The sequence below is a fragment of the Lepidothrix coronata genome, unplaced genomic scaffold (assembly GCF_001604755.1).
Source record: "Lepidothrix coronata isolate B3197 unplaced genomic scaffold, Lepidothrix_coronata-1.0 Scaffold249, whole genome shotgun sequence".
In the NCBI taxonomy this organism is placed as follows: domain Eukaryota; kingdom Metazoa; phylum Chordata; class Aves; order Passeriformes; family Pipridae; genus Lepidothrix; species Lepidothrix coronata.
In genome coordinates this window covers 434,282-451,508 of record NW_016690429.1, presented here as the reverse complement: position 1 = coordinate 451,508, position 17,227 = coordinate 434,282, and the positions used below count along the sequence as shown (strand labels likewise).

Here is a 17,227-nt window from a genome sequence, read left to right as displayed (position 1 = left end):
CAGCATGTTTCATGCAGCTTTTTTTGTCCCCCAGCTTATCTTTCCATCACTTTTTAAATTCTGGCCATCTATATTCCTCTATTTTAAAAATTTTGTTTCCTTTTTCTCTTTATGAAGAAGACATCTCAAGTTTCTCTCCCTGGAGTAAAGTGTCAATTTACATCCAGTATATTCAGTTACTCTGGGAGTTAATCAGGCTCAGTCTGCTTCTTTTTGGTGGTTTTTTTTTTTTGTTATGCTTTGAATTTTTGCCATCAGTCTGAGATATAGGACTCAGATGGGGCCCTCACTGAAATCCACAACTCGCCCCTCCTGGGATTTCAGTGGCACTGAGGTTGTGTCAGAGGTGGGGTCTGATGTCACTCAACATGGGAACATTGCTCCTTCCAGCCACTCTCCCAGCCAGCACTCCACAGAGAAAAGTTTTGGCAGGGCTGTTGTAGGCAGCTCCAGTTAATTTTGTTCTTTTTCACTATTAATTATTATTGGAAACAATTTCCAGTGAATTTAAATCCTCATGTCTATGCAGTAGGGCTGCATCGTGCTCTGGGTGTGTTTATTTTTCTGTGTGTCTGCTCATGCAGATTTCCTGAGCCCCTGGAGTTTTCCTAGCTTCTCTCTGGTATTTGACATTTATTCTTTGTGTGCTTTTCCAGCTCATTAATTTATTAAACATCAACGGTGATGCAGTTCTTTGATCCTCTTAAAAATTAACCACCTATGCCTGTATCTTAACCAGTTCTTGAGCCATGGAAATATTCCCTCTCTCCTGGACACTTCAGCTCATCAACAAACCCTTGCCAGCGCCTTTTCCTGAGAAGTTTTCAAATATCATATGATTTATATGTGAGTTTCCCTTATTATTTTTCAGATTTGCGTGTGGAAAGGTGCAGTTTTCTCTACAGAAATACGTTGTTCACCAAGGTGTGTGTAACTTACTGACTTCTCAAAATAATCGACTTCCTCGGCAAGTTAAAAAAAATCATAACGGGGAAATGGATTTGTCTTGAGCATTTCCTAAAGAAGGGAGACACCTGATGTGAATGGAAAGGGATCTCCGTGCTAGAGGCTCAACTGCTCTCCCCTTGCAGAGCTTTTGGGTGAAGCCACCTGGCCCTGAGAATTTGCACTTTCCCCTGTGCTGCTGACTGAGGAGATGCTGCACCTCCCTTCTGCCAGAAACTCCTGGGTGTCCCCCCTGCCAAGTCCAGGGTTTGAATATCCTCCTTTACAGGACTGCTTGATTCCTGTCCATGTTCCCAAATGGTTGTGGTGTTTTGTTGGTTTTTGTTTGTTTGTTTGTTTGTTTGTTTGTTTTTGTTTTTTTGGTTTTTTGTTTGTTTGTTTGGTTTTGTTTTTTTTGGTTTTTTTTTTGTTTGTTTGTTTGTTTTGTTTTTTTTTTGTTTTGTTTTGGTTTTTTTGGTTTTTTTTTTGGTGTGTGCTCTCTTCCTATAGGAGATAAAATACTTCACTACAATGCCCCACAGCCCCTAAAACCAGATGGTCCAGGCAGAGTTTACTGCTGAACTTTGTTCCCCTGGAGATGGGAGCTTCCCTCCCTGGAAGGAGCCCTTCCAAAAGCCGCCTCTGAGTTGCTAAGAAACAGCTTGTCACTGTGGCATGGGCTGTAATCAGTTGTGTACAGGTAATTAGAAGTCACTACTGCTTTATTATTAACTGTTTGTTGATTTTTCTTTTTCTTTTAAATAATTTTCCTCTCCGTCCCCAGAGCGTTCAACGCTCCTGGTACATCTGCATCAATTATGTATTGTCGGTGTGATTTTTCTTCCTGTGGAAACTTGGCTTCCAGAGGCTCTTTGTGGTGCTCCAGCCATGACCTAAACCCTCCTTTGCTGAATAATTCCTACCGAGACAACACAGTTTCCCCGCTGTGTTTTCCACGCTGCCGTGTTTCAGCAAGGCAAATAAATCAGGCTGTCTCCTGCCACCGGGCAGCCTTGTTTGCTCAATTTTGCTGTTCCATTTCTTGCTTTATTGAATAAGCATGTATTTATGTACCTTGTGTCCTCTTCCTGCCTGCCCATTTTTTATTGAACTTCTCCATCGGCCGCGCGGTTGGGTTTTCCTGACAGGGTTTTGGATCTTAAAATGCTATTTCTTCAGACCAGCTGTCACTTCTGTCCTAACCTTGTCCCATGAGGTCCTCTGTGCATCGCTTACGTGTCTAGCTCTGCCTGCCTGATCTAAGTGCCCCTTCACCTTCTCCTCAGCTCTTTTAGTTTTAATACCTTGTACATGAAATTTTGATTTTCCCTCTTCTCTTTAATTAAGAGAATTTTTTGACACTATCCAAAAACCAGCACCCATACAATGAGCTTCCCTCGCAGCCCTTGTGCTTGAGCTCCTCTTTGTGCCGGCACCTTCCACAGGCAGTGCTGAGCCCGCGTCTCCCCAGGGACCAGCAGGGAGATGCTGCTGCACCAGCCCCAGTCTTAAATCTTATCCTCAGTAATAGAAACAGTCTCCAGCCACAGACTGAGGGGGTTATTTTCACACACCTCAGCCTGCATTGGAGCTGTAGCTGCGGCTCCCAGGGCAGCTCAGGGTGGTTCTGAGGGAATCTCATGCTCAAACACCTGGCAGCAGCTGGGGAGAGATGTGAGTGCATCCCCACACTGGGGATCTGCTCCCTCCTCGTGGGATGTTATCCCCCACCTAACGGGTTCAGACTCTAGGACTGAAGAGGAAGCTTTTTGTGCTGAATCACCAGTTTGGGAATGTGCCACTTGGCAGGATTTCCCCCTATCCCAGATCCCATTTCTCTGTGGAGCTTTGGGGACGTGGGGTGAAAGAAAACCTTTTCCCTAATGGCTCATATTTCTGCTTAGTGACCGCCTGCCAAATTTGATGTCAGGAGATGCTGAGATCTGTAGGGCTGAAAGTTGGTGTCTAATGAAGGGACGTCAGGAAGCGAATGAGGTTTTTATATCCCGTGCAGCCGAACGCTGGGATGTTATTTATAGCTGCTCACTTGCACCATAAGCACCTGTAGAGACTTTATTCTTCAGCCTCTCAGTGGAATCACAAATGACAGAAAGAGCTGAAGATGTAATGACCCTTGAGGTAGGAGAAATTATTTACCAAACCGTAGATAAGGCAACAGATCTCTCCTGCACTGTGTTTAGGGCATCCAATCTATTGCAGATGTTACCATAGTCATGCTGTTTAATTTAAAATTGCCCTGCCTTCCTTGTGTCTCAAATTCTTTTCTTGGGAAACTAAATCCTTTCATAACCTAAATGCAGCAGAGGAGATGAAAGCGGCTGGGCTGGGGATGTATATGGCCATTCCAAGGGAGCTCTATATAATTGTTTTTTAAAAGGACATGCTTGCTCTATTTTACTTCTTTTTTTTGGTCTGGTTCATCCTGGTTTTGTTGTTTGTGATATGTGTTCTGTCATATGCTCCTTGTCTAGCAATAAAAAGTTACCAAGATTAAAAGCCTTTGTTAATTTATAACAGGCATGGTAAGAGCTCTTCTCATTTTACTGACTTTGCAACCTCTGTAGCAGATATAATACAGGGATTATAAAGGAGTGGTTACCATTGGTTTCCTGGAATAATTTTCTTTGTGCATGGGTCAAAAGGATAAGGATTAACAATACTATTAGGCATTGGAGACAGTAGCCCAGTCTGTTTGCCTCTAGCTTTCAAATCTGTCTCTTAACAGGGCAGGTGACTCTGAAGTAGAAGATTTGCCACTGTCTTGAACTGAACATAGTCCCTACCCCCAAAAAACTCGTTCACTTCAGACAAATCTCTCCCCACCAAACACCCAATAGGTCTTTCTCTGCTGAAATTAGGGAAGGATCCCAGCTTCATCTAAGTGTGAGGAGACTGATTTATACTTGCAAGACTTTAAATGATGGGTCCCAATTTTTTTATATATACTTTCAGCTGCAATGCCAAGCAGGGAGCTGTGTAAATCTCTCCAGTGTGAACTTTACTTATCACTTATCAATCACATGTGAGACCTAATTTTAGTTTTCCCTCTTCTGAGGCAAGATTTTGGAAACACTCCATGGATGTCAAACACATGCAGCTGGAGGTGGTCCTGGGGATTAATTTCACCTATGGCTTTTTCAGGTCTCTGGTGAGACCCACAGTGTAAGAGAAGCCATTTACCCACAGGTGCTGGATTGTTCTTCCTGGTGGTGCTGCAATCAAAGCTGTCAAGGAAAATGATCTATGTGCCATAGCTTGATTATACTTGTCCTGAGATACTTCTACGCTAAAGGGTTTTCAGGTTTTAATCAGTCTGCATTAACCATGATGCTCTTGTAGTTGATCAAGGAAAGAAAGCAACTGTTGATTGTACTAAAAGCATTAAGTGACCTCTGCTAATTAAAAGATAATGTCAGTGCAACTGAGTGGAGTGCCTGGGTCCTTAGCCTTTTAGGTAGACATTAAATGAAAATCAAAGAGTTCGTGGGAAATAAATGTGGTAAAGGTAAGAGACTTGTTTGTGGAAATAGCAGGTCATGTTGAAGTAAAAGTTATTTAATCCATTAATGATAGCTAATATGCCAGAGAACCAGCAATTTGTTGAAAAAGAATAAGCTTCCTCCCCAGTTGTGGGATGTCTTCACTTACTCTGCCTTGACTGGAGCGTTTTGCTTGGGAAGCCTATGATGTAGTGGATCCACTGTGTCCCTCTCTTGTCCATAAATAAACTAAATGTGTTTCCTCACAAATGCATGTCACCTTTTAAATGACCCAGACGTTCAGTGTTAAGCTCTGTGTTCAGTAATCATGTAGTCAGTGTCTACAAATGCAGTCTTACTTGCCTTTTTTCATTAATCTTGGTGTCTGGGAGAGAAAAGACAGATGGAATAACTATGTACGAGCACATCCCTTGCTCCTTGGAGAATACAGGTGGTAAACATTATCTTCTGCTTTCTGTATTTATATAGATGCAGAATGAAAGCCCTTTGGACAGAGAAGCAATGGCACAAATTCTGTAAGAAATCACCTGAAGATGCAACATACCCATGTCCTCTGAGGAGCCCTGGTGGACACAGTGGTTTTGGAGGAGGTACCGAAGCAGTCGGTAAAAGTGTGGTATAATTTTTCAGGTTTGCATCTCACCCTTTGACTTCTTCCTCTGTGAGGAGAAACAGAAGGAAGGACAGTTAAAATATTTTTTTTCCCACATGGAAGAAATTAAATCCCATGTGGGAATATAGAGGGGAACACAATGGTTCAAAATGTGGTGTTGAGAATGAGGTTGACTCCATGCATAAAGCGGAGGCTTCATGGGGAGGAGAGGGGAGGTGTCTGCTTCTCTTCAGATTAAAAGAAATGTTCTGGAAGCCGAAGGTAATCTCTTCCCAGGCAGTTTGTAACTGAGCTTCACAGCTGCCAAATTGCATTTGATCACATTCAGCATCTCTAGCTGAGGAGGCTGCAGGGTGAGGAGCAGCACGTCACGGGGTGTGAAGGCGTCTGAGCCAGCCCTGGCTGTGGTCTCTGTCAGAGGCTCCATCCAAGGCATCTTCCCAGGCAGAATATGCCTGATTTGCCACCATCCCAAAAGCTACAGGACAAGGTGGGCTGCGCCTCTGTGGCGCTGCTGATCTTTTGGCCAGGAAACCAGTGCTGGGATGAGCTTGTGAGCTACAGGCCCAGCTGCTACCACTGATGGTGCTGCAGCATCTGTGCCCTTCGTCCCACCCCTGTGGGTAGGAGATCCCATCACTGTGGACAGGAGATCCCCATTGCTGGCATGTGACCCCTCCTGCCCCTGTGCCAAGTGTGCAGGGCCAGCAGGCTGCAGGGGCACACCCTGTGCATCACTGCACGACAGTCATAGAATCAGAGAATGAATCGTAGAATCACTGAATGGTTTGGGTTGTTCCATCTTGTTCCAACCCACCCTGCCATGGGCAGGGTCACCTTCCACTAGACCAGGTTGCTCAGAGCCCCCTCCAGCCTGGCCTTGAACTTCAAGGCATGGGGCATCCACTGCTCTTCTGGGCAACAAGAGTCAATATTCACCTCGGGGAGGGCAGCTCTGTCATTGTCTCTGACAAACACAGCCTGGGCTGCTCCACACCGACGACCCCAGGCTGCCTGGAGCAGGAGCTGGGAGCAGCTCCCCGTTTGGCTGTGTTAGGAAGTGGGAGGCACGGATCTGGTATTGCAGGGAGAGCAGCAGCACCACTGCTGTGTCAGCCCCCTGCCTGCAAGCATCATTTCAGGACCAGGGGTTTCCTGTTAGGCAAAAGAGAGGGACATTTTCAAACAGAAAATAGTGATTTCTCTCAGTGTCAGCCACCTGCCTCACAAAAAATATTGCCCATCTGAAAGGAAATCCAAATGGGAGGTTTTGACGTAAATATCCCTTTTGTAGAAGCCTTCCCCCCCACCCCTCCGCTATTTGGCAACAGAAAATTACATCTTCCTATGTGAAACCTGAAGAATTTTCACATTGGAAACTTTCAACTTTGAAAAAATGCCCCTTCTGTCTCCCCTTAGCTTTGAATTCCGTGGAATCCACTCCTTTGTTGTACTGAGGTCCCAGCAGCGCCTGATGCCTCATTTCTCGCTGTTTTACAATAAACTCTTACTTTCAGTGTTTTTTAAAGAGCAATGTGTACACCTGAAGGTATTTTAAAGAAACTATTTAAAAGGTTATAAAAAATAAAATAAATACTTGGCATCAAGATTCTTGGAGTGCATGATGAATATTTTAATAGTCAAAAATCCAGCCAGAGAGAAATGAAAGGATTTAGTGCTCTAAATAAAACTCTTTGTGGGTTTTAATGTGCAAAAATGGACAACAATGGCTTTAAAACCTCTCCACAAATACTTACATCTATGCCCTGGTATACTCTGTGTATCTTATATCCGTAGTCAGTAATGGTCTGTTATGTCTTTTTAGATGCTGAGGGAAGGCATTACACCATTTTTCTCCTCTAGGACTTTGAATAATAACCTTTAGGTTTTGAGCAGAGAGTTTGGACCTGTGGGAAGACAGTCATGGATGTGAAGCCTCTTCATTCTCAGAGTTTTTGTATCCTGTAATGGAAAGGAAAACCAGAGGGAGGGGAGTGGGAGATCTGGGACGTGATCATTCCCACACAGAGCGGCTCAGGCAGCATAAATTGTGGAAAGCTCTGTGCTCACATAACTTCTAATTGTCTTGTGACTGCAGTAAGTTTCAGACCAACAATGGGATAATGTTTGGTTGTATCACTGCTTAACGTCTCCATTTCTCTCACACACACATCCCAACACAGCCGGAAGAAAAGAAGCTTTTTGTAGTATCAGCTGTGACAGAGGTGAAGAATTGCTTGAGTTCTTATTTGTGTAACTGGTCAACTCACTAGCCAAGAAAGCCTTCATTTTTTTTTTTTAATTAACCAAATGTGTTAGTGTCCATTAAACGTGTATTTCTGTAATTATTTCTGTAAAATAATATCTTTTGCCTGAGCAAGAGCCCTGCTGTAAGGTTGCCTTTCTGCAAATCTTCCTGCTAATCGAATCTTCTGTATTTTCTTTCTTGCTTTTGTAGTAACTCCTGTTGCTAAATGTAGTGAATGCAATTGCTAAAGTGATGGTGCCAGTATAAATTATTAAAATTACATGGAGTAATAAGAATGTGTTGTGTATAAAAAGATGCAGAACAAGGCAGTAGGACTCGAGCTTTTAAGTTACTTCAGAAAATTCTCTATATCTGTAATATGGACAAACTATACATTAAGCACAGTTGGGTTTTGTCTTTATGTGTTTTCTAAAGCAAAATGTTTGGATGCCATTTATTTTAGGTTTCCAGCTTTCCTTGAAGAAAATGAGATTGTGAGAGGTCTTCTCACAGGTTTTGGATAATTTTTGGAAGCATCCTGGGTTGGATGATTAAAAACATAGTGTCTAAAATCATAAGTCACTTCTGAAAATCTATGTGGTTTGTTTATAACAAGGAGCACTGAAAAGACTAAACTGTATGAAGATCACTTTGTATCAAATGTACAAATTCATTAATTTAGTGCATAATGTCTGTTTTCTTTTTATTGAAACAGAGAAGTTCTTGAGAACCAACAAATTAAATACAGCCTTTGTCACCTACTGGCCCTTTTACTACATATTAATACAAATAATCCATTTGAGTTTTTCCTTTCTTGTAGCAGGCACTCACAGAGTGCATATGGGAAGTGGTATGGAAAGTTGGAAAGAGATGCTAAACAGCACAGATGTAAGGTTGGTGTTGCACAAAAAGAGAGTTCAGTGCATAATCTCAGCCCTTGATGGAGAAGATATGGTGAAATGTTGACTTTAATTGCCATGGGACATAGATTAGCAGATGGTCCCATGGATAGACTGCTATCCATGTCTATAAATAGCATAAGATAATTTATGCAAAATCTCTCTTTTCTTTTATAGCTATCTCCCAATGTGTTGATATCTTTCTGGCAAGGAAGTATCCAGCACTGGAGCTGGAATATAGGTCCTGTTTAAAGCCTTGGTATCATGTGATTATGTTACAGCAAAAAAAAGCATCTGATCAAGTAGCTCCTGATTGAAAAGACAGGCTGTGACAGCCCGATCTGAATGCACCTTCATTTCAAAAATAACTTTCGGGTATCTGCAAGTCAGCTGGAATAATGGCTGTGAGAAGTGGGGAAGGCAGCGCGGCTCCGAGCGGGGTCAGGGAGCTTCGTGTGGTTCCTATCTCAGGCTGCTGAGTGGTGTTTTGCTTTGCACATCTCATCTGCCTTCAGCTTCCACCTCCCCACAGCTGAATGAATTTCTTTGCTCGAGGTCTCATTGCCACAAGCTGTTTTTCAAAGCTGCTTTTTCTGGCCGGCCCTGCACAGCTTTGCCTGCTTGTCTCCTTCCTCTCCCGCTGCCAGCACGCTCAGGTTTTGGGGTTGGTCCCCAAGAAGCTGCAGTGCTGGGGGGTGTTTACCTAGTTTAGGGCAACCACATTAACCCTGTTGGGGTCCTGCTGTTCCTGCCCAGCAGCTCAGTGCTCAGGGGGACCAGCACCTGCTCTTTACCACCTCTCAGCACAGGATCTGGACCTCAAGTGGCACTGTGGGACCAGCCACAACTGGAAGAGGTGTTCCAAGGAGGAGCTGCTGAAGCTGGTGGAAAACCTCGTGTCTCCAAGTACCCTCAAAGTACACAGGCTGAGCAGCCAAAGCACTCATAGGTAAGAGGCAGAAAGTTTTTGGGCCCTGCCATCCCTGTGTGCAGTCTGGATCCCCTCTATCAGATTTTGCCTCCTGGACATGTAGACCCTGGGTGCTACAGCTGCTCCTTATCACTGGAGTTCATTTCCCTCTTTACTGGGCTTTCACAGACATCCCAGTCCATATCTCTCTGTCCGTGGTTTCTGTAATGAAAACCTCACTTTTGGGTTCATGTTTTTGGCTTTTCTGTCGTTCCAGAAACCTCACATTTACAGGCTTGGCTGCAACTGTCACCGAGCAATAGGGAAACAGATTCCCATGGATGTCTATGCTTTTGAAGTTTTCTGTGCCATTTGTGCCTTATCCAAAGAACTGTCAGAAAACCCCACTTTTTAAGATATTCATCCATCATTGTGCAAAATTTGGCATGGTAAACCAGAGTCCAAGCAATTTTTATGTCCAGTTCTCCCTTGCTATTACACTGAATTAAGGAAGTACTGGTAAATAAGAAATAAGCAAGGAACTTGTCTATGTAAGTACAGGGAGTATTTTAAGACAGAGCACTTTTCCCAACAGTGGTACAGTATCTCCCAGCCCCACAGAAGGGCTGAGTCATCCCTCTGCTCACCACCTGGGCAGGTAAATGAAAACATAACAGAGGACCTGCAGTGATTGACTTTATGTCATTTTGAGCCTGAAGTCGTTCAAAACCAGCCACCAGAAACATGCATTGAAATATCAAGGTCCACATCCTTCTCCATGATAAATCTAAACCCCCATGGTTCAGTAGGGATATTCTGGATTTACCTACATGTAATTTAGAGCAGATTTTGGACCCTGCTCATGAGCATTATGCTTTTCCCTGCAGGAAGGAAGATTGATTCTGACCTTACTTAAACTAAGCAGCTTTAATCGTTCAGTGTGGAAACACCAAGACTGGGCTGGGGGCTGGGGACACAGACATGGGAATCCTATAATCTTTGGTTAAGTTGTAATGAAATTGTCCAGGATGAGAAGGAAACAGATGGATTCTGATTAATTTCTCACAAGTGTAGACCTCAGCATCCGATGCAACATATGTGGTGAGCAAATGTCACTCATGCCTCCAAAGTGCAGAAAAAATCACTATTGTCAGGATATATTCATTGGCATATTGGCTGCTGAACTCCCAAGGGAGTGAGGATGCTGTGCATTACATTTAGTCCTGAATTAAATATTCAGAGGCTGAGATACCTAACCCTTTCCTGTATGCCTCACTGGTTATCACAGTTGAACTTAATGAATTGAAAGAGGGAGGGGAAGGGAGATTTCCTCCCCTCCTTTGTAAATCGTTATTTACTGGGGAAGGAATATCAAGATGGCTTGATATTTCTGCTTTACAGAGTTCAGATGACTACCAATATAGCCTGAGTTAGGGAAAATAACGCAGCTTTGAGCTGTAAATGAGCAACTACACAACTTTCATCTTGTACTGATAGAAATCAGAGCCCAGCTCTGTGTTTGTGGAGTTGTTCTGGGTTTTGTCACTTCTGTAATCTATTCCATGTAATTGCATATTTAAAGAAAATGAAGTTCATGTATTGATTTCCACTATATTGTTTAAGGCAGGTAAGATAAGAGGCCAGAGCTACTTTCTCTTGTCTCCACATAGTCTTAGGAAGTGGAAGGAGCCATGCATGTGAGTAAAGCGAGGCCCCATCTGCGCTGAGGAAAAAGATTCATTACAGCTGACTTGTCCTGTCAGAATTACTGCCCTGGACTGTTTCTCGGAAGAGGATGTCACTAAGATATCTATTAGAGTATTTCAACCACAAACTTGAGAAATGAATATTGAGCAGTAGGTCTCCGGTGTAGCTCAGGCTCTGCCCCCATGTACGGCTCCCCCCTTTCAGTCACTCCTGCAAAATCAAGAAATCTGCAGGTTAGTGTCTTCTCTTCTAAAAATGAATTCATCATTGGGAAAATGGGAAAAAATGGGAAAAAAATGAGCTCTCTAACTGACTGTATGATGAAATTATATCTGTCTTAACTTGCACATTTCCCTCTCCTCCTTTGGCAAACACTGCTCCACTCACATTATGGGCTGATTTGTTTGTTTTAATGATCCTCCTTTTAACAAGGGAACGTGTTTTTGGTTTGGTTTGGGTTTTGGTTTTTTTTCTTTTTTTTTTTGGTTTGGCTGGTTGGTTGTTTTTTTTTTTTTTTTTTTTTTTTTTGGTGGGGGGGAAGCCAAATCATCTCAAAAAGAGTTTTATTTCTGATTGAGGAAGATGTGGCTGATAGGCCTGGGGAAAGTTGGAGATATCCACGTTAGCTGCTGTCATGCTCTGGCTGAAGCTCCCTCGCTCTTCGCATGCAGCCCTTTGTTTTGTTCTGAGTGGAAGATGCAGCAAAGCTCAGTAATAGCTGGGACTGTGCTAAAGAGCACCCAACTGCTGAAGTCATAACCTTTGTTTTAATTAAGACCCCTAGTTTTGGAAAACCTGACCTGAGATTCTTGTTTCCCTTTGTCACCATTTAATATTGTGACCTGTGCTGGCCTGTGGTCCCCTCTCACCTCGTGGAGCACAGCAGTGTTTAGTTTGACTTCATTGCTCATTAGAGACAACTAGTAGTCTCTGTGCTTAAATCTTTAAAAATTATAATAAGACAATGAGACTCATTCCTCAGGAAGCTGAGTGCAATTGAGGGTTGGGTCTGCTGAAATTTCTTTTTTTTTTTTTTTCTGAAATGGGTTGTTTCCAACATTTTTCACCTGTTTTTGCCTTAATTATGTACCAGAACTGAGGTAACAATTTGTGCATCTGCAAACTTTTTGAACACAGTACTCTCCTTTGACAGCTGGAACCTCCTGTTCAGTTTTTCTGGTTTTTTCCATGGTTCTTGACAATGCATCACTTACAGGTCCCTCCATTAAGCTGTTGCCAGTGCAATGGGACTAAGTTTGATCATTGCTTATTGCATCAAGGCAAAATAACATAAATCCTCTGTCGATCTCCAAAGTCACCGAACAAGATCAAACTTTCTTTTTTCCTTGTTTTATAACATGCAACTGGAATTTCCTAAAAATGTTACAGTCCCCTTTGCTATCCTGGAGACTAGAAGCTGTTCTGGGACTCCTTGGCTCATAAAAGTGGTGACATTGCAAAGCTACATCAGGATTTTTTGACCCAGCTTGTGTTGTGTGGAAACCTCAGAGTCCCACAATGCTATCCCAGCTAAATACATGGTTTGCTGAACAAACCTGCCCACTGCTTTGCTTGGCAGAGGGTTTTGTGGACCACCAGGAAAGCCTGAAGCCACAGGAAAAGGTGAAGCCAAGGAGAGAGGTGGGAGGTGGACTTATAGGGAAGATAAAATGGTGGGTGTGGAGATTTGTATTAATTAATTGCAAACCCAGAGAAAATAGGAATATTCAACAAGTACAGAAATAGCTGGTGACCAAAAATATTTCCCTAACTCAGATAATTGAGAATATACTCAGTCAAGTGAAGCCATTTTCAAGGTGCAGAGTGATGAGGATGGGACCTGAGTGCACGTTGTCTTTGTCTCTTCATCTGAGGCCTCACACATGAAAGTCCCAGTTGCTGCTTCCTGTGTTCAGCAAACCAGTAGAGATATTAAATTGGGGCATAATGATGAATGAAACTGTGGGATGTGTCTTGATTATCCCAGGTTTCTAATGTATAATTGAATTATTTTGGTGAGTGTATTTCAAGCCCTTTGATTTCTGGCCTCTGTTTTTAATTACTCAGCCCCCTCTTGCCCTTGTGCATTATTATGCTGCTCATTAGCATTCAGTGAGACTACAGAAGTTTGACTTCTGAATAAAGTAGCGTACAAAAGAGAAGGGATGCTTTTTATCTTACCACTTAATAATTTAAACGGAATCCTTTTCTTTAATCAATGTTTAATAGTACAATAGTTGTTTATTTAAACTGTGCTTTGCCTAATTTTGCAAACAAAAAAGAGAAGCAGGATAAACATGTTTAGAAATAATAAGCTTTGTAACCATTTTAATCTCCAAAAGATTTAAAATCTCTCCAGCACTTCTAATGTTGGTTCATCTCAACAAGGCACTAACACGGGCCTTGAATGTATCTGTATCGTTCATGCAGTGTTAAGGAGTACAAGCCTATTTTTTATTTGAGGGAAGCAGAAAACCCTGCTAATTGCAAAACTGAAAGCTACTCAGCAGCGTTAATATTGTTGGCATGACTGCCAGCTGTGATGATTAGGATGTGTGACAGAGGGAGAGATAATTTGATCACAGGCCTGGGGACTAGAAGCACCCGTGTCCTGCTCCTTCCCAGTACACCTGCAAAGGCAAGGAAAATACAGTTCAGCCCCACAGTGCCCGAGCTTTCTGGGAGGGGGGGTCCTGCAGGGCACAGTGGATGCCATAAATATGTGAGTCACACCAGGTGGAGGGGATGGGAGCTCAAGCCTGAGCATTGACCTCTCAAAGGAAATAGCTTTATAGGGGGTTAGTAACCAGGTGTGAAGGCTCTGCATCTGTGGTGCTTGTTCTGTGTCGTCAGCAAAACGTGGCTTTGGATGGGGCTTGGGCACTGTGGGCCAACAACTGGGAACCTGAGCCACGGCAAGGTCAGGGGGACCCTCAGAACCCGACATAAAAGAGATGGACTAAAGCATCCGTCCCTCTGCTTGGCTTCCTCATCTGTAAAACAGGAATTGATCAGGGATATCCTGAGGATTTAGAGATATCTGGAGACCGCTTTGGAGGCATTAAAACCAGTGAGCATAATATCTGCATTTCAAAGTACTCTTTGGACCTCTTAATTCATTTTGACAGCAATGCTGCACAAGAAATGTGGCTGCCTCCATTGTCTGGATGGGAAAACTGAGACTAAGGGATGGCGGTTGTGGAAGGAAATGTGAGCACAGGACAGCACCAGGCCAGAGAGAGCTGTGAACTCCTGTCCCCTGTGGCTCAGCAGCCCACTTGTAAGAGCACCCACAGCTGGTAAACTGCTCCATCTCCACATACCAGGGGGTGCTGATCCTGTGTAATCCCTGTCTGATGTCCTGACCAGTCTACTTTCAACAAATTGTACTCCAGGCAGAAAGACCAGACCTTTTTTCTGCTGATTTCTGTCTCCTGTCCTCTAAATCATTCCCTTTCCCATCAGTATATCCAGTTCTCTCCCTTTCCCCCAGATCTACTTTTCACATTTCTTTATGCAACCTTGGAGCTCCCTCCTCTCTCTGCCTTTTCTGTGTCCCCTTTTCTAGGCTCAGTAGAGGTCTGGAGGGGTGTTAAATGCCAGGAGCAGTAGGCAAGGTGACAGTTCCTCGTGTAAGGAATGAGATGGATATTTGACTGTATCATAACTCTTGTTGATTAAAAGAGCATAGCTGAGTTGTGCTAACATGAGATGAGGGAGAGCTAAGGGGATATGGACCCTTTCTTTCAGGCTAAATGAATTTATCCAGGATGTGAGAGTCTGCTCCTGTATTATTAATTTACAGTGAATGGTGGTGTGAAAGCTGCTGAGATTTTTACTGTTTTTCACATGTGCACTAGAGAAGTTGCACAAAGACAACTCGAAAGATAATATGCAATTCCACAGCAGCAGCCAACAAGTGATTTCCTGTGATGAAAGTAGCCTGCCCTGTTCCACAAGGCATTTTTGCAGTGGTTCTTCCAATTTAAGGAATGTTTGTCCAGGAGGATGATGATTTGCATCACACCAGGACTTAGGTAATATAGCTGAGATGGACCTACTGTTGCACTGAGCCCTACGGTCACTTACGGTGAGACACTGCCCTCTCTCACAGAAATGGGACTCTATACATATTTAAATTCATGACTCCCACAGAAGCACGTATTTGGACATCACTGTTTAGGCAAGCACCAGAGCTACGGGAGAAACTGAGGGTGTAAAAGTGAGGTGATAAAGGTCGCACAGAGTCAGCGGCAGAGCAAGAAGCAGAATCCGTTTCCCAGTGGCTGCTGGAAAAGCTGTTGAAGTGACCCCGGCTTTGTAGCCAGGGAAACACCATCTTTCATTTTTCCCATTTAAACTAAATTTGTGAAGGCGATGATTTATTGATAACCCACAGGACTGTGGGGTAGGGGCAGCAGCGATCAGACATGCGGTAAGAGGCGGGGGGAGGTTGTGGTCCTGACCCCCCTTACCCTTCTCAAGTTGCGGCTGTCTCCCAAAGATGCTGCGAACTCCGGTTCGGCTGCGAGCTAGAAAACATCTCCTGTCTCTTCCCTCGGCTGAGCAGCGACCACTCGGATGTTGAAATAAGGTCAGGGCTCCGTCAGGCGGCTAAAAACCCGGGCTGAGGGAAGGCTCTGCCTCTGGAAGGCAGCGCGATCTTCCCCGGCAGCATCCCGCTGCCCGGAGCCGAGGAAGGGAGGGAGAGAAGGAAGGAGGAAGAGAGGGAGGGAGGAGAGGGCACCTCGCCCGAGCAGCGCTGGCTCTGCGCTCGCCGTGCGCGGTGGGGTCAGGTACGGGGGGAGCGGAGGTGGGAGAGGCAGCGAAGCCGTGACACTGCGCTTCCAACCCCGTCTCTGAGGAGGAGGAGGAGGAGTGGGAGGGGAGTTCCAAAGCCACTTCGGGCGATGCGCCGCTACGTGCGGGAGTCTGTGCGGAGAATCCTCCTGGTAGCCTGAACGCCGGATGCGCTCCCCGCTCCCTCGTGGGTGATTCCCCCTTCCCCGCACCTCGTTCCTGCCTCCGCAGCCGCTCCTCGGACGAGACGGCGGCCAGGTGAGCGGTACCGGGGAGCGGAGCCGGGGGCCGGGAGGTGCGGGGCTGCGGCCGGGGATCCCCTCCGGTTGCCCGGGCTGGGGTTCGATGCGGGGCCGGGCCGGAGCTGGGGCTCCCGTCCGGGAGGGGCTGGGCTGGGCTGTGCTGTGCTGTGTCCCCACCGCTGCCGGGGCTGGTGGTCGGTTCCGCGCGTCCCGGGCGGGCTGTGTGTGATCCGCGCCGGGGGGAGGCAGCCGGGAGAAACATCGCTTCGTCTGCCGTGTAACTTGTGTCTCGGAGCGCAATTACCGGGAGTGCGGTGGCTTAACAGTGGTTTATCTGTTCCCCGAGAAGCCATGCGTGGCTGGCGGGCTGCCCGGCCGGGGGCAGCGGGATCCCCTGCTCCGGGCACCCCCCGCGCCGCAGGTGTCGGGAGTGTTTGCTCTTCTCAATAGGTGTGGAGAGAACCCCGCGGGCTGGGCAGGCTCCGACGCTGGGAGAGTGACTGTGTGAGCGTCAGTCCGAAACACTCCAAGTACTGATGTTAGAGTTAAATATACCTCTCTACTAGTGTGTCTGCACGCAATTCATTTACTGCCACCGTTATTTTAGTGATGGAGGTGTCGCTAGAAAAGGGACAAGCTTGCTCTGCAAATACCACTCTTCCCCCCCCCCCTTTATAAAAATGTTTATAGTTTCAGCTACCGATTTCGTGGCTCCTGAAATACTTTCATTTCCCGGATCAGTTGGTTTCTCACCACTGGCAGTTTCATCTTTCTGAGTGGGAGATCTCGAGGATTTACTTTCTCTTAAAGAGGGCTCCAACAATACCCTCTCCTTTCAGCGAGGCATGTGTTATATCCCGACCCCAGCAACTTCACTTTGACAAAAGAAAAGCTGGAAATAAGCACTTAAGAGATGCGACTTTCCCTGTTTCAACAAGTTGCTTTGTTCTCTGCTCGCGTAATTTCCTCCAAGACGCGCGGTCATTGTCGTTAGTAGATGATGTGGTGATACGTGTGATGTTAAACCTGCAGTCACCGGGGATTAATGCACGGGCATGACATCACCGACAGCCAATGAGGGGATGGGTTTGGACACGTACTGACCCAAACTGTCTTCCAAACTGAGGTGGTGATCCTGCCACGCTCCTAAGGAATAATGCAAGTTTGGTGGTTTCCTAGCATAGTGTGACTGTATTTCCTGGTCTTGTGTCCTCTTCTGAGACAGTCATCATTCATTAAACAGCCTCATGTCTGTAGTTAGTCTGGTTGGTTAAAGGTTTCAGTCCTTGGAAGAGACTGTTGAATATGGACATATTAGTTCCCTGGCACAGAGAGAGGTAAT

General features: G+C 45.0%; 1 protein-coding gene and 1 long non-coding RNA gene across 8 annotated transcripts in view; both read left to right on the top strand.

The window, feature by feature from the left end:
* The first annotated feature begins 739 nt into the window (after window positions 1-739).
* On the top strand, window positions 740-1,903 carry LOC108507291. Its single transcript, XR_001878067.1, has 3 exons — window positions 740-846; window positions 1,456-1,645; window positions 1,730-1,903. It is a non-coding gene; the product is annotated as an uncharacterized LOC108507291 (long non-coding RNA).
* Window positions 1,904-6,785: 4,882 nt separating this feature from the next.
* FAM19A4 (family with sequence similarity 19 member A4, C-C motif chemokine like) overlaps window positions 6,786-17,227 on the top strand; it is a 79,299-nt gene continuing 68,857 nt past the window's right edge. For 2 of the 7 annotated variants that reach the window (XM_017835128.1, XM_017835132.1), the window contains exons 1-4: window positions 6,786-7,304; window positions 8,148-8,220; window positions 8,404-8,467; window positions 8,986-9,175. The gene's annotated coding sequence lies outside the window, so the exon portion shown is untranslated. Of the gene's footprint in view, window positions 7,305-8,147; window positions 8,221-8,403; window positions 8,468-8,985; window positions 9,176-15,194; window positions 15,279-15,758; window positions 15,902-17,227 lie in introns of those variants that run through there. The other 5 variants (XM_017835129.1, XM_017835134.1, XM_017835131.1 and 2 more) reach the window with 5 other exon arrangements.